The sequence below is a fragment of the Eschscholzia californica genome, unplaced genomic scaffold (assembly GCF_041429995.1).
Source record: "Eschscholzia californica isolate CP2 unplaced genomic scaffold, dmEscCali1.0.p SCAF_3, whole genome shotgun sequence".
NCBI lineage: Eukaryota > Viridiplantae > Streptophyta > Magnoliopsida > Ranunculales > Papaveraceae > Eschscholzia > Eschscholzia californica.
The window spans coordinates 65,690,419-65,707,568 of record NW_028238420.1 but is presented as its reverse complement, the minus strand read 5'-3'; the positions used below and the strand labels follow the sequence as shown (position 1 = coordinate 65,707,568).

General features: G+C 34.7%; 1 pseudogene; it reads left to right on the top strand.

The window, feature by feature from the left end:
- The first annotated feature begins 252 nt into the window (after positions 1-252).
- On the top strand, positions 253-3,573 carry LOC147553499 (uncharacterized; annotated as a pseudogene).
- Positions 3,574-17,150: the final 13,577 nt, after the last annotated feature.

Sequence of the window (17,150 nt, the reverse complement as noted above, 5' to 3'; positions counted from 1 at the left end):
GCATTTTATTAAGAGGAAATTGGGGCGAATGACCCAATTTTAAACTTTTTTTAATTAAAAAGACAAGTTATATTTTTTTTATTTGTTAAAAATTCAAATATTTGTATTTTCTTTGGTTAAAACCAATTTTTTTACAAAAGTGTTGCAACATTGCAAAACTGTTGTATGGTGTTGCAAAGTTGTTGTAAGGTGTTCTAAATCTGTTGCAAAACAGTTGTAAAGTTAGTCGCAAGGCGTTGTAAAGTTGTCGCAATGCGTTGCAAAATTGTCGTGAAACGTTGCAAAGCTGTCGCAAAATATTGCAAATTAAAAAAGTATCTGGGAGCTGAAGAATAAAAAAGATTGACTGATCCTTTTTAACCGAAGTCCAAATTTTGTAGGGAGTTTTGGCCAAATTTCCCTTTTATAAATGGGAGATGCTAGAGTGCCCAAATTTTTGGGCATTTTAATGCCCAGCTGATGTGGAATCACTAAAAGACAAGGGGTTTTCAAAGTTTGACTACGGTGAGGACCGCTTTTGTTTCTAAATGAGGAAATATGTCACCCTCTAAGTACCAATTTCTAAGTCACTCTATCATTTCCCTTTATAAATATGGTTGCATGAAGATGTGCAATAATAAATCTTTGGAAATAATATAAAGGGGAATGAGATGTGCAATAATAAATCTTTGGAAATAGTATAAAGGGGCCATGAGATCCCAAGTAATCTAGGATGATCATATTTTAGGTAGGGTTTCTTTATATGTTTAACACATAAATATTATTCCTTTTAAGTTAAGAAATATTTTGATACTAATACCAACAGAATTTATATTTTTAACTTAAATGTTGTTCTTCCTTCTCCTCTCTACACCTACTCTCTCTGCCCGCAGCAAAAGAGTCGTCGACAAAGTACGGAGGAGAGAAAGGGATTTTGGAATTGGGGGACATATGTGAACTTATTTTAAGAATTAATAGTGTCTATAGCATAACTAGTAAAATGGTGTATACTTGCAAAATGACTGATGTCCCAATACACCTAGCAGGTTTCCCTATACCAGCTACCTAACAAAATTGAGAACCAAGGTGATTGAATTGGCTTAGATTCGAATGCCACCTTGTCCAAAGAAAAATATTTGATCTTGGCAGTAATTTTGGTCTTTCCATTAATCCCCAATCATTATCATGTCTACCATTAATGTGGGTAAACAAGAAATCTTGCGTGGCTGGCCTGTGATTTGTGTTTCCGATGATTTTACTCCACGGAACACGGCAAGCCACATAAGATTTTTGTCCGAAGGTTGTCTAGTTTTATTTTTGTGGAGTTTTGATTTCTTTTCTTTATGGGATTTTGTTTGGTTATTTGTTTTTAGGTTAGTTTTAATGGGAGATGAAAGCTCCCTGCTTCAAACTATTGCAGATAAGATATCTGAATCATTGGAGGGGATTTCTAAGGTTGAAGTGGTTGGAATGGATTTTGAGTCATCTGAGGAAGTAGTCTTTGATGAGGGAGTAGAAAAGGGTTGGAGACTTTTGGGGAATTTTGATGCTCTTGTTCATTGTTATGCCTACGACGGTACATATTTTCCCACTAGATTTCTTGATTTCCCTAAGCAAATAAGAAAAACGATAGAAACCGCTAAGAAAAAAATAGACTTCCCCCGTACCTAAATGAGAAACAACTCTCCATCGAGGGAGTGAAAAAGTATTAAGAGAGCGAGAAAGAGTTGACCCGAAAACAAAGACGGTTGACTTCGTTAAGGTTTGGAGTGAGCTTTGACTTTTAGCCTTTTTCTATCATTGCTCAGCTTAATGGTTCTTTTACCATTATTCAGTTTCAAATTTGAGGTTTCGTCTTGCATTGATGCATTTTTTTATACGTTAAAATTCGAATTTTGGTGTCTCTACCAGAGAGACATATATGTTACCATCCAACCAAAATGAACTTTACATGTGAATTTGGAGAAGACTAACTCGTTTTATCTGAAATTTGAAACATAGTAATTTTTAGAGCATCGATCGTTGATTTAGACAGTTTATTGTAAACATGACTAACTTTGTTTTTGCACAATCAACTTAATTTGAAATGAAACATCTTTACCTTTACCTCTGATTCTTAAAATCCTCTATCAAAATTAGTCGCTTGTCAAATAATGTTTTTCTTATGGTTCGAGCAACAACTTTCAAACAATAAGTCATGAGGAAAGGATTATAATGGCAATGTCAAGCTCAGCTTGTATCGTCTTACTTTTTGTTATTTGGAACAGGGAAGATGCAAAACCCTCTGAATTTGAGTGAAGATGAATTCAAGAAAATTGTGAAAGTTAACTTAATGTCGGCATGGTTTCTACTAAAAGCTGTTGGTAAAAGGATGAGAGACTTCAAAACGGGCGGATCAATCGTGTTTTTAACGACTTTCATGGGCTCGGAGAGAGGGCTTTATCCAGGATCTGCTGCATATGCTTCTTGCTTGGCTGCTGTTCAACAGTTAGTCACGGTAACCCAAAATCGCTAACTTTGCTTTTAGCTTGCAAATACATATAGTTTAGTACGATCAAAATTCAAACATCACTACAGTCTATAGGAATCACTTGTCGTGGTTTTTTTATATTTATTTCTAATGTATTCTTCTTAAGATATAGATTGAAATGTCACTTAAAAGATTGGAGAGGAAGTATTCGTCTTGTTTATTCAAAAAAAAGTATTCGTCTTGTTACAAAATCGCATCACCTAGTAACTTAAGTAGATTTAGGTCAGACGTTGATGAACACATTGAACTTCCATTCTGCGGACGGTCGACCTAATAATCCGTCATGAAAGCCCTATGTGAGGCTCGATGTGGCTAGGGCTAGAGGAAACCCTCTCGTTGCTTGACGTTCTTCGTTGTTCAACACCCTCCCTTAAATTCTCAATGCTCTATCTCGTTCTTGATTAATACTTACTTTCACCATTACAATTTCAGGTTTCAGCTTTAGATATTGGAAAACACCAGATAAGAGTTAACGCGATTGCTCGTGGTTTGCACTTAAAAGACGAGTATGTATCATCAATAGGGAGGGAGAAGGCAGAGAAAAAAACGAAAGAAGTCATGCCACTCCTAAGATGGCTTGACGTGAAGAATGACCTTACATCGATTGTTATATACTTGATTAGTGACTAATCTCGCTTTATGACTGGAACCACCATATTTGCAGATGGAGCTCAGTCTTTGGTAGCACCTAGGATGCCATCTTTCATGTGATTTTTGTTTTGTTCAAATGAAATTGAATTGGTTAGCTAAATTGCGAATCACGGCAAATCACATATGATTTCGGTCCGCACTCTGCCTAATTTTTCATGTTCCCTAACATTAGAGACAGAGAAACTTTTAAGTAGGATACAAAAATTCTTCATTATCTTCCACTCCATAACTATCAAAGCTCTTCCAAGTGATAATACCTAAAGCAAATGCCATTAATACAATAGCAAACCAACCCATAAAAACCATTTCTTTATCTCCATTTTTCCATCCACCACCACCACCACAAACTGCATCTCTCTCCTCTTTTACCTTCCAACCACCACTTCATCTGTCCTTACTTTCTCTCCACCGCCACCACTGCCATAAGAAGATGAACAAAAAGATGATGATCTCACTTCACTACCTTGAATCAAAACAGAAGAAGAACACCCACTACAAAAATCTTATGATGCTCACTACTTGCACTCTCTAAAGCATCTAGTAAGTTTCTCCCCTTCAATCTACCCGTCTCGATCGCTTTCTTTCGCTCTCTAAGTATCTCCAACACTGCTAAATCATTAGTCCTTACCTTCCATTCCTCTTCTTGACCATCCTCTAGTCTAAAGTGGGAGACTTTAGTTGTTGTTTCTTTTGTTGCAGAGAAGTTACTAAACTTCTTGGTGAATTGAAATCAAAGAAATGATGAAGAATATCAAATGAGGAAGAAGATTTCTTAAATACTTCATTACCAACAACTGAAAATGGTTTGGGGAACTTGGAAGTTGAAACCCTATCTTGGTTTAACCTCTTGAGTTGGTGGTGAAGTTGTTCAAAACTACCATTATCATCAACTTCATCATCATTGGGAACATGGGTTTTATTGATGTTAGAGCATCTCCAATGCAAAGCTCAAAAAAATCTCCATTCATCGTATGTGTCAAGTTCCAATTGAGATTCTCATTCCTACGTGGTGTTAATAGAGATCTTCAATTTTTTGTTGTCTCCAATGCAGAACTCTAAACTTATCTTATTTACTTATGTGGCACAGTTATTTTCGTAAATAAATAATTAGTTATTTTAGAAAATATAGAAGATTTGATTTCTATTGGTTGAAAATCAAATATTGATGAGTTGGACAATTAGAGATATCTCAAGAGGACACTCTAGAAATAGAGTGTCCTCTTGAGATATCTCTATTCCACTCTTGACACGTCATCTTAGAGATCCAAATAGAGTGTTGCATTGGAGACGATTTTTAAGAAAAAATTCTAAAAATCCTACATGGCACTCGGAGTTTCTAAGATTGAGTGTTGCATTGGAGATGCTCTTAGTTTTGATTTCAAAAAGTGAGGGGTTGAAGGAGAAGAAAAGGGGAATATGAACTGCCCACGTTAGAACTGTTATGACTTATTTGATTCTGCAACAAAAACCATCCTGCTTCTGAGTTTCTCTCTCTACCCTTTGGGCTTCATCATGTACATACATGGTAACATGGTGATGGTATCGGATGAGTTTTGAAAGCCCTTTAAAATGGATTTTTGAGTGAAAGGTCCAATTTTTGGAGGGTAAAACCAAAATAAATCCAACCTTGTCAAAAAATGAGTTTCCAGTCCAAATGTCAGGACAACTCATTGTTTCCTGATTTTTTTGTATCCCCCTCTTGCCCTTGGACGGGACATGCTGACGTTTCCAGTCCAACCTTGTCAAAAAATAAGAATGGTATTATTGCAAACACCCATCTACTTATTATGAATTGTGTCACAACGGCTTCTTTCTCCATTTTACTGAACGGCAGACCAAAGGGATATTTCTACAGTGAGAGAGGACTACGGCAGGGGTGTCCTCTTAGTCCGTATTTATTCATTCTATGTTCGGAAACTCTTACTAAATTGGTGGTTCAGGCAGAAACAAATGGGTTGTATAATGGTCTGAAAATTAATCGTTATGCACCGAGTGTAAGTCACCTCATGTTTGCGGACGATCTATTTTTCTTTGGCAAAGCTTCAACCGAGAATATAAGTTCGTTAAAGAATATATTAGATATCTATGCAAATTGTTCGGGGCAAAAGATAAAGGGATATTTTGCAAAAGGGGCAAAGTAATGTTCCAAGTGGTGAGTTTGGAGCACAAATTTGAATTTTTTTGAGTTTGGAGCATTGACTAACTTAGACTTAATTTTCCATCCAAAGATAACAAAGACTAACTTTTTAACTTAACTTTCCATCCAAAGTTAACGGAGGCTAACGAATGTTACTGTCAATTTTTCATTACTGTTAGATTTTAGCATCGACGACTCACATTATTTTGCATCAAATGGTCGGAATTAATTCATAGTTTACGACCAAAATTGTTTTGTCTGTAGAAGAAGTCCACTTTTGAACCAATGCAAACTCCATTATTTTCATATAAACTTTTATAAACTACTTTGGTATAGTACAAAATACTAAAAAAAAATTTACATGATTCATCCATATGTAGCATTCATCAATTCATTAACATGAACATAACCTTCATTCAAAAATATTGAAATATTTATATAACGTTCCCAACACTTTGTTCACATTCATCCATCTCGGAATTTAGTTTTGTCAAAAAATTACAACCGTAAACTCTTAAATCAAAGTAACTTAGCTCGTCCAAAAAATAACAATCTTTAAATCAATTAAGTATCTTTATGTTATCCAAAATATCAAAAAATATAAGAGTTACTAATCTAGTTCAATCATCGATGCTAGAACTAACAGTAATGAAAATTGACAGTAACATCCGTTAGTCTCCGTTAACTTTGGATAGAAAGTTAAGTTAAAAAGTTAGTTTTTGTTATCTTTGGATGGAAAATTAAGTCAAAGTTAGTCAATGCTCCAAACTCAAAAAAATTCAAATTTGTGCTCCAAACTCATCACTTGGAAAATTACTTTGCCCCTTTTGCAAAATATCCCAAAGATAAATTATACGAAATCAGCAATACACTTGAGTGCAAATTGCGATGCAGGAAAGAGGGAGATGACTTTACAGACTCTAGGAGTAAAGGAGATGGAATCTGAAGATAAAATATCTGGGGAATTTTCTGTTAAAGCCGAAACATAAAATATCTTCTTATGATTTTATTTTGCAAAAAGTGGAAAAAAAGCTTACGGGGTGGAAGAGAAGCTCGTTATCACACGCAGGTCGAACAATTCTTCTCAAGAGTGAGCTCTCGTCTAGTCCAATATACTTTTTATCGACAAATCTAGTACCAAAAGGAATTATTAACAAAATTGAGAAATGTCAAAGAAACTTTTGGTGGGGGCATAATTTAGAGAAGTCGAAGATGCATTACATAAATTGGGAAAGACTACAAGCTACTCAGAAAGATGGAGGTCTTGGTATAAGAAATTTAGGAATTGTTAATCAAGCTTTGGTTGGTAAATTAGTTTGGAGATTTCAGAAAGAACGGGATGCTCTTTGGGTACGGTTATTAACAGCGAAGTACCTTAAACATATTGACTTTTGGAAGTTTCAACCAAAACCATCAACTCTTTCAACATCAACGTGGAAGAGTATGCTGAAATTGAGAGAAGCTATACAAAAAGGTATGTGTTATGTAGTAGGAAATGGCAAAACAATTAGAATTTGGGAGGACCCTTGGGTACCCAATTTGAGGGGGTTCAAACCTGGAGAAGATGGGAGGATCAAACTGAAACTGGTCCTATTTATGTGAGTGAACTTATTGATATAGATGGATCGTGGAAAAAGAGGTTCATAGAAGAGACGTTTGATCCCTTAGCTACAAGCGCAATTCTTATGATAAATTTACCGGGCAGAGATATAGATGATAAACTTGTGTGGATACATACAGAAAAAGGAAGTTTCACGACGAAATCATTATACACATCGATCGTGAAAGACATGCCAACCACATCTAGAATTTTAGAACTCCCTTTTGGCTTAACTTGGAAAAAGATTTGGTCAAGGCTCAACCTTGCCCCTAGAATTAAAACTTTTGTCTGGAGAGTTCTTCATAACGCTTTACCAACAAAGAAAAATCTCTCAAATTTAATCCAAGTGCATCAAAATTATGTGAGTTTTGCAAAGAAGAAGAAGAGGATATCGACCATATATTCAGAAAGTGTCGTATGGCACGAGAAACATGGATTTGTCCACCATTAGAGTTGAGGCTGGAAGGAGAAAGAAACTTTCATGATATTTTATGTAATTGGTTGGCAGGGGAAGAGGATGACAAGGTAATCGCACTACGCATTTGTGTACTATGGTACTTATGGAAAGCTCGGAACAAATTGGTCTTTGGAGAACAACCCCATGGAAGTCGACAAATTATAAATGCTGCAATGGAGTTAAATGATGAGTTCGAAGTACAAAATATACCCGATAATAACTCACCAGGAGAAGGGAAAAGCTGGACTCCTCCTGGTCCTAATGAGCTAAAGATCAACTTCGACGCTGGGTATGTAGATAGAAGAGCAGACATAGCAGCAGTTTATAGGAACTCCAAAGGTGAATTCGTAATGGCTCTAGTTCATTCAACATCAGCAACGTCGGCACTAGAAGCAGAGGCAAAGGCAGCACTACTAGCCATGAAAATTGCAACTGATTTGCATCAGTACATATGCATTATAGAAGGGAACTCAATCAATGTTGTGAAAGCCTGCTCCAGCTCCGAAGAGGATATCCCGTGGAAGATTCGATCAACGATTATTGACATAAAGAACAGTAAGAGAAATCTGACCGAGTGTTACTTCTCTTTTTGTCCACGAAATGCGAATAAAGTCGCACATTTATTAGCCCATTCAAATCGTCGGAACAATCTTAATACACCAAGTGAAATGGTGATAGTTCCCGAGTGCATTGTAAGTCAGTTGGAGACCGATAGATCCAACATTTCTTTGATTCATTCTGATTAATAAATTTAGGCGAAGCCTACTTTCATCAAAAAAAAAAAAAACATCTGGCATGTATTTGGATCTTGTGAAATAGGATTACTTTATTTGATTATGGTTTAGTCTCCTTTAGGGTGAATAAATTCTTCAATGAGCCTGACACCTTATGAAAAGTATTAGTAGTCAATATTGACCAGCTATTTTGAAAATCTAAAGTGAGATGATGACCTGAATATCTTAGTTAGTTGATTATTTCATTCATTTTTGTCTTTGACTTTTGAGCATCACTAGTTAGTTAAAGGTGAATTCTTTGGGGAATAAAAAAAAATCTCCGGGGAATAGAGACTTAGTCAATTAAGGTTGACTTAAATGATATTTTTATTTTTTAGTCCAAGAATGCACATGATTAAACTCTACTCCCTAATCTTCATCTCTCCTCTCCTCTCTTCCTCTCGTTCTCTATCTCTCTCTCTCTCTCGACCACCTTTTATTTCAGAAAAGAAACTCAGTATCTCCACGTATCTCCACTTGCTTCCTACTAGTCTACTAGGACTGGATTCACAACAATCAACTCCTCTACACAACATCTCTCTACTTTCTCTCCCTAAAACTTATACAAACAATCCAAAATCCATCCCCACCATCTTCACAGAAGAAACATCAATGCGCACCAACTATCACACGTCCCGTGACTTAATATCTTCCACCCTTCCATTACACATATCCTCATCTTCTTCACTGCCATCCCTATCTCATATCTCCTCAACCGTTACATATTTCTTGTTCTTCATTAGATCAACAACTAAACAACAACATCAATATCAATATATAGGATCGAACTAAAACCCTATTTGTTTTGTGATTTTATTTGCTTGATTGCTTCCATGTATTTAGTTGTTTTATTCTTGTAAGTTGTTATGTAGGTTGCTGAAAACCCTAATTTATTTAACTGTTCATGTTCTCAATTTTGATCTTCCCAGATTTAACTAATTGGAGATCATTTGATTTGCAAATTAAAATTCGATTGAGTTTGAGCAATGGGTTTCAGGTATTGTTGGATCAAAGTCACATCTTTTTTCCTAATTAAGGTTTGATATAGGAATTTTCTTCTCTCCATCTATGTTTTCCTGAGAGATAGAAATATCAGAGAGCGACATAGAGAGAGAGACCAAGAGAGAGTGAGATAAATAGAGAGACAAGAGTGATATGAAGATTAGGAAGTAAAATTCAATCGGGTGAAATTTTGGACTAAAAAAAGAATATGTCCACTGAGTCAATATTTGTTGACTAAGTCTTTATTCCTCGGAGATTTTTCTTTATTCCCCAAAGTCACAGCCTTAGTTTTTTTTTTTTTGGAAATCAAACTTCATTTAAATGCCAAAAGGCTAATGAGAATTACATCATGAAGTTGAACAACAAAGACACAACCAAAATCGGACAAACAAGATAAGTTATCCTACTTGGGGTGTCGCTAGAGCTGCATGATCTAACTGGTGGGCTACTTCTGGTGCAGTCGCCACTAACCATCTGAGGGTAGTTTTAATACCGATGCTTCTTTCACCTTCTTCTCTTCTCGCCGTCAACCGTCGGTGTGAAAATCTTTGGTTTGCGTCTCTGATTCCGGTACATCGGTAGAGAAAGTTGTAAGTTGATGAAGAAACTCCCAATAATGGTCCATGATCAAAACACTCGGTCTGATTACAAACGAAAATAACAAAAGGTCCTAAAGACCAACAAAACAGGCCCTATAGACCAACAAAGAAACATAACATTTATTATACTAATAAGTAGAAAACTAATAACTCTCTCTTCTTCCTTGCTCTGCATCACCACAGCAATCCAATACCCAAGATAACTCCAACATCAATAACCCTTGAAAATAAATCTGGTTCTTATGATTTCGTCAGATTTTGAAATTGATCTACAAATGACTGGAGTAGCAACAAAATCCCATGAATGATTTTATCTCAATATCGAAGATCAATATGAAGTATATCTCTTAACTATAACAATAAAGAAATGTGTATTCTTCGTCTTCTCAAATTCAACAAAAAAACCTAATTCCGAACCTAAACCGTTTAATCGATTCTTCGATCAAAACTTCTAATAATATCAATGATAAGAGAATAAATTGAATGCAACAAAATCAAGATCACAATCACAAAATATGATTGAAGATGATGATTGATGGATTTGTCTTTCCTTTCTTCTTCTTTCTCTCACTAGACAGTGAATTCCATTTTATTTGATGAAGGGTTTGTTTTCTGTTGGCCTATAAAGATCAACACATATCCTTGATTGTTTACCCTCTAACTCCATTAATTATTTATTCATCCAGGAGAATAAGCTTGAACCATACTTATTGATGTAGGGTATGGAGAGATATGGGGTAGTCCGGTAGAAAAGCACCGAGAGAGATCTTTTATTAGAACGAAAAAAAGAAGAATCCGGCGAAAGGAGGACCTTTCGCCGGAGAAACCACAAGGATCTCTAAAGATTTACTCTTGAAAAAAACGGTTACGGAGAGAGATGAAAGAGGGGGAGTTGGTTTCTCTGCAAAAGTCGTAGCCTTAGTTAAACTATAGTTTTTTTTCTCTTCCTTTCGTATTCCTCCAGCTGACATGACATCCCAACTTCGATCTCTCCACAGATCCATAACCACTTCCTAAGTTCAGTTACCAATTTCTCCTTTGGCTGTTTAATATATTCGTTCGGTTCATCATTGCAATTTGCATATGCATTCTTTAAATGTACACGTGTTACAGTTAATAGACTGAACATCGAACAACAGAGATCAAGAGGTCTTCTTTGAAATTAGTTACGTTGGAAAAACCAGTTTTAGGTGTTGTTTGTTTTTTATTATATTCAGATCTGAAATCTGAATTGAAACACATTTCAGATTTCAGATGTTTGTTTTTCAATTTAAGAAAATCTGAAAATGTGGCTGAATTAGGTTATGGTCTGAATTGGGCTGAAAAGGGGCTCAGTATTTCAGACTTCTAAACAAGTCTGAAAAAAAAATCAAAATGCTGAAATAGCTCGAATGACCATTATGCCCCTCCGATTTACATTAATTTTCTCATTCAGATCAGTGAGACCACCACCACCTAAATCAGACCACCACCACCAAATGCCAACAAATAAGTCAGACCGCACTACCACCACTAAAGTTAGACCACCACCACCAAATGAGTCGGACCACCACCACCACCAAATATGTCGGACCACCACCACCACCACCTAATGAGTCAGACCACCACCACCAAATGAGTCAGTCCACCACCACCACCAAATGAGTCAGTCCACCACCACCAAATGAGCCAGTCCACCACTACACCACCACAACCGTCTCAACACAATAACAAAGCACATCACCAACACGCCACCAGCCACCACCACTACCATCAAAAGTCAGACCACCACCACTACCGTCTCAACACAATAGCAAAGCACATCACCAGACCACCACCATTATTGTCTCAACTTAATACCAAAGCACATCACCAACACATATCACGACCATTACCTCCACACATCACGACGACCACCACCACATATCACGACCACCACCACAGCATACACCACAACCACCACAGGGAGAAGGAAAAAGAGGGGGTGAGAGAGACAGATCTGGTGACAGAGAGAGATCGAGCGAGGGAGAGAGAGATATCCGGTGGTTGAGAGACAGAGATCCGGCGAAGGAGACCCATTTCTCTAAACCTTCACTAGAGAGAGAGAGGGAGGCTGGAGGTTTTCATCCGAGTAAAGAGAGACATCTAGGGTTTCTTTTTTTTTGGGAATGAAAATCTAGGGGTTTATTTAGATTGAGACCTAATAAATAGTATCCTTAATAACCAGGGGTATAAAGGTCAATATTCGAACTTGTTGTCGTAAAATTTCGGAACCCATTTGCAGAAGGTGGAACTGGTGAGCCCCCAGTTGCCGATGGAACTCTATTTCTGAATGTATTTAGTAACCTTTTTTTGGTCATAAGCTATTCTTTTGATTTTATCAGATAGCAAACTCCATGCCTCGGAAATCAACTTAAATGCTCCATCTGCCCCGACCGACTTATTCTTGTCAGGGTGAAGCATTAAGGCCAGTTTCCGATACTGTTTCTTCACAGTCTCGTCATCGGACGAGGGATTCACACCTAATACTTATAAATCATTTTTATTAACAAAACAAAAATATATTAATATAAATAAGTATATAGTTTTGAAGAATGATTCCCAATTTAAAAGGTTTTAAATCCTCAAAAACACCATTACTAAAAACAACTACACTAATTAAATAAAAGGGTATTATGGGTATGATCATTTTTGTGAAACTTCTGTAGTCAGGAGGGTGTTTCTCTTTTCTCTCATTTTAACAGAAAAAAATAAAATAAATGTGTTTCTCTCACTCAAGGTGATTGAGATAATGTTGTTTTCACCATCTCTTCTTCTTTATCGGCCATTTCTTTCTTTTAGTTGCATATATATATATATATATATATATATATATATATATTTTCTCTCTCTCTGCAACTAAAAGAAAGAAATGGAGACAAGATTTTCTTCTTTGGGTTTGGGAAATGATATTCACATTAACATATTCTCAAGATTACCAGCATCAGCCTTCTAGTCGATTTCCATCATCAACAAAGAGATAAATAATCTCTCCAACAAAATTTTATCCAAACCTAAACTTATCTCACGCCAGTCTCTAAATACCTCTCTTGTGGTAACCCTCTCTCTCTCTCTCTCTATATATATATATATATATATATATATATATATATATAGATTATAATCGGTATGTAGATTATAATCAGTATGTAGATTATAATCGGATTATAATCTACATGTATGTAAAAAAGATTTTATAATCTTTTTTATAAAATTACATGTATGTAGATTATGAAATTACATAAAAAACTACTTATAATCGGTATGTAAATTATGAAAAAAGATTTTTTATAATCTTTTTTTTATAAAAAAGATTTTTTAATCGGTATGTAGATTATAAAAGATTTTTTATAATCTTTTTTATAATCTTTTTTTTTATAAAAGATTATAAAAAGAAGAACAGACGGTGAAAACAACATTATCATGTTCTCAAGACTACCAGCATCAGCCTTCCAGTCGATTTCCATCATCAACAAAGAGATAAATAATCTCTCCAACAAAATTTTATCCAAGCCTAAACTAATTTCACACCAGTCTCTAAATACCTCTCTTGTGGTAACCCTCTCTTTCGCTCTATAAATATATATATTATATTATAATCGGTATTATAATCTACATGTATGTAAAAAAGATTTTATAATCTTTTTTATAAAATTACATGTATGTAGATTATGAAATTACATAAAAAACTACTTATAATCGATATGTAAATTATGAAAAAAGTTTTTTATAATCTTTTTTTTATAAAAAAGATTTTTTATAATCTTTTTTTTTATAAAAAAAGATTTTATAATCGGTATGTAGATTATAAAAGATTTTTTATAATCTTTTTTATAAAATTTATGTAGATGAAAATTTTATAAAAAAAGATTTTATAATCGGTATGTAGATTATGAAATTACATTGTATGTAAAAAAACTACTTATCTAAAAAGGTGGGAGAAAGAACTTGTACATCTACATAAATTTTCAGTAACTCATCTACATAAATTTTCAGTAATTCAAAAAACAATAAGACGTGGAACAAAATCATACGGAGAAAGGGTAGATGGTTGTATAAAGACTATCTCTTCTTTTTCTCAATACCCAATGAAAGAGGATAAAGTGAAATTAGGGTCCGTTTGATACGTGTGAAAATTACGAAAATCGATTTTCCACTGTTTGATAGAGTTAAAACTATGAGAAAGTCGGATTCCGTTGGAAAAAAGGTAAGAAAAAAACCTAAAAGATTTTACCACCAAAAAGGTGGTAAAACTACTTTCTCACGCTTAATCTGAAAAACACGCTCTCTCTCCTCCGTCATCGCTCCTCACGTTCTATCCGGGTCTCTCTTCTCAACTGCTCTCTTTTTTTCTCTCTCATTCTCTTCTCTCACAGAAATCTTCTCTCTGACATTAACAATTTTAGTAAGCAATTGATTTAACAAGAATCACAAAAAAAATAACAAATTGACATTAATAAGAATGTCAAAAACATCTCACTTCCTAAATTGATCCCAAAAATATTTTGAAAGAAGGAAAAAGAGAAATTTAAAACTTGATCTCCATAAGAAACATCCAGTAAAAGGAATTTACATAAGCATTAATCACTTATCTCCTTGATTTGTTCACTTATTCATCTACTAAAACTCACCTTTTTATAGATCTCAACCACCCCTACCAAACAACCAAACATTGGGTTTCTGATGTGAAAAATGGGATGGAAGAGACCCTCTCTCTAGATTTTGGTACACACACCGAAGAGGAAATCGAATCAAATTTGAACAACCTGTTAATTACTTTAAACAACCAAATTCACCAACCCTTGATTTGAATTTATTTCTTCAATCCACCAGACTCATCAACAATTGATTTGAACAACCTGCTAATTACTTTAAACAACCAAATTCACACAACCGATTCGATTTTAAAGAAGTATTGAACCATGATGTAATCGGTTGTACGAGATGATGATAAGAGAGGATAGTTGATCAAATTTTTGCTGAAGCTTGAACCAAAATCTTTGTTGAAGCTTGAACCAAAATCTTTGTTGAAGCTTGAACACCGAAGACCAAATCGATTTTATTGAAGCTTGAACCAGAAGCTTGAACACCGAGGATAGTTGATCAAATCCCAGTTGTAGCTTGTACCTAATCTCTCTCTCTCTGTCTGTTTTGTTGGAAGAAATTCCAATATATGTGGGCTCACATATGTATAGACATGTGTGTGGCTATCTCAGTAAATTGTCAAGTCGTAAAGTGGTCTAATATGGATTGACTTGACTAGTAGGTATCAAAGTGTCATGGAATAAACGTGTAGAGACCATTAAGTGATTTCTAATTTGATGAGGGGCCAAATTAGAAATAAAAGTCTATAAATAGGGGTTATGGTCCCCATTTGGGCTTCTTCCCTAATCTCAACATTTTTGGTTAAGTGTGAAATCCCTTCATCACAAGAGAGATTCTAAGGAGAAGAAGAACCAAGTGGAAGAACAACCCTACCCAACCATCTTTTAACTATGGATTAAGGTACGCTTCCGTGATTAAGTTTAATCTCTTTGAATCTTGTGGAGAGCATGTTTAATTTAGATTATACATGTCATATTGTATGGTATTTGTATTTGGTTATATGCATGAATAATAAGGTGAAATATTCTAACATGTTTATCTGCCACAGTTGATTTTGGGATTCAGGTGTTAAGCTTGAACCCTAATCTCTCCCTCTCTCTCTCTGTGAATCAATTTGGGGGAGAAAACAATTTAGGAAGAAGCCGAAATCTTGTAGGCGCCCCTTAAAAACCTAATAGTAGGTAACTTTCTAAAGACACTCCTGATTTTCCTACATTCCTATACAACTCTATCAAACACTTGAAATTCAATCCCTTGTTTTTCTTTCCCATCAGAAAACAAACGGTTTTCTTTCCCACCAGAAAACAAATGATTTTCACACGTATCAAACGGACCCTTATATGTTTTTCCATCTTCATTAATCAAATTCAAATTCCTCTTTGCCACATTTTCCTAGCAAAAATAATAGGAACACTTTTTACATCAAACGGACCCTTATATGTTTTTCCATCCTAAAGATTATATTTGCATTAACAAATTGTGACATTAGGAAATTGTGTTGATGTTGAAGAAATAAAAAAATAAAATATAAGGAACTTGTAAAAAAATTTGTGGGATAGGAGAGAGAAAAGTCTATTTTTGATACTATTGTAAAAAAGATTAACAAAAGTGTAAGAATTGTAACAATTAAACAAAGATTTAACAACAATATTATCCCTCCTTTTCTTCCTCAACTAATGTCTCTTAAATGTCTATCTTTTCTCCCTATCCCTTCCTTCTTATCTCTCTCACTACCAGGGTGAGTATTAAAAAGATTAACAACAATGTAAGAATTGTAACAATTAAACAAAGATTTAACAACAATATTATCCCTTCTTTTCTTCCTCAACTAATGTCTCTTAAATGTCTATCTTTTCTCCCCTATCCCTTCCTTCTTATCTCTCTCACTACCAGGGTGAGTATTTCTCCTACCTTCTTCTTTGTCTGTCCAATTTTTCAAAAAAAAAATGAAGTTAATATTCTACAATCTTGCATTTGTTAAAAAAAATGGCGACTATAAGTCATGAAACATTATAGAGAGAGAAGGAAATTAAAAAAAAAAAAAAACAAGGATAATACAAATCAACATGGAGACATCTGTCGTAAGATAAATGAAAATGTACTTACATGGAAATCATTGATGAAAATCTGCAAACAAATAAAACAAAAAAAAGGTTAATTCTTCAAAGATATATGAGATGCGAATTTGAGATAAAAAAAGGTAATAAATGTGATATTAATCTCTCATATTTATGAATCAAAATCTATAGGTGGTTATGATGTTTTATCTTTCTCTCCCATGATTTGGTGTGAAATGTGGAATTTAAATTTCAAAGGAAGAAGTTAAAGAGGTAAGGAGTGTTATTTGTAAATAAGTGGGAGATTTTTAAGGGAGAGTTAAAAACTAATTTGTTTTTGGAAGGTGTTAAAACTGACGTATCCTCTCCCCCACGATTTTCTCCCGTAATTTAGTCTAAAAATGTCAAATGACGGTAGCATCCCTTAAACTAAGTTTTTAGGTGCTAAGCTGAATGTTATTTCTTAAGGAAAGTGAGGGTATAAAAATAAGTAGACAATTGTAGTAAGTTACAAAAATAATAAAAACTGCTTAAATTACAACTGCCAGTAAAGATAACCGTGCATAATTAGCAGAGTTATAAATGAGCCGTTGGATTTCAAAAATCAAGATGAATATCCGACGATCACGAATATCCGGAGATAAATCTACTGTTGAAAAAAATAATGATTTTTGAAAAAATAATGATTCTGAAAAAAATAATAATTTTCGAAAAAATAATATTTTTAGAATAGTTATTTTGT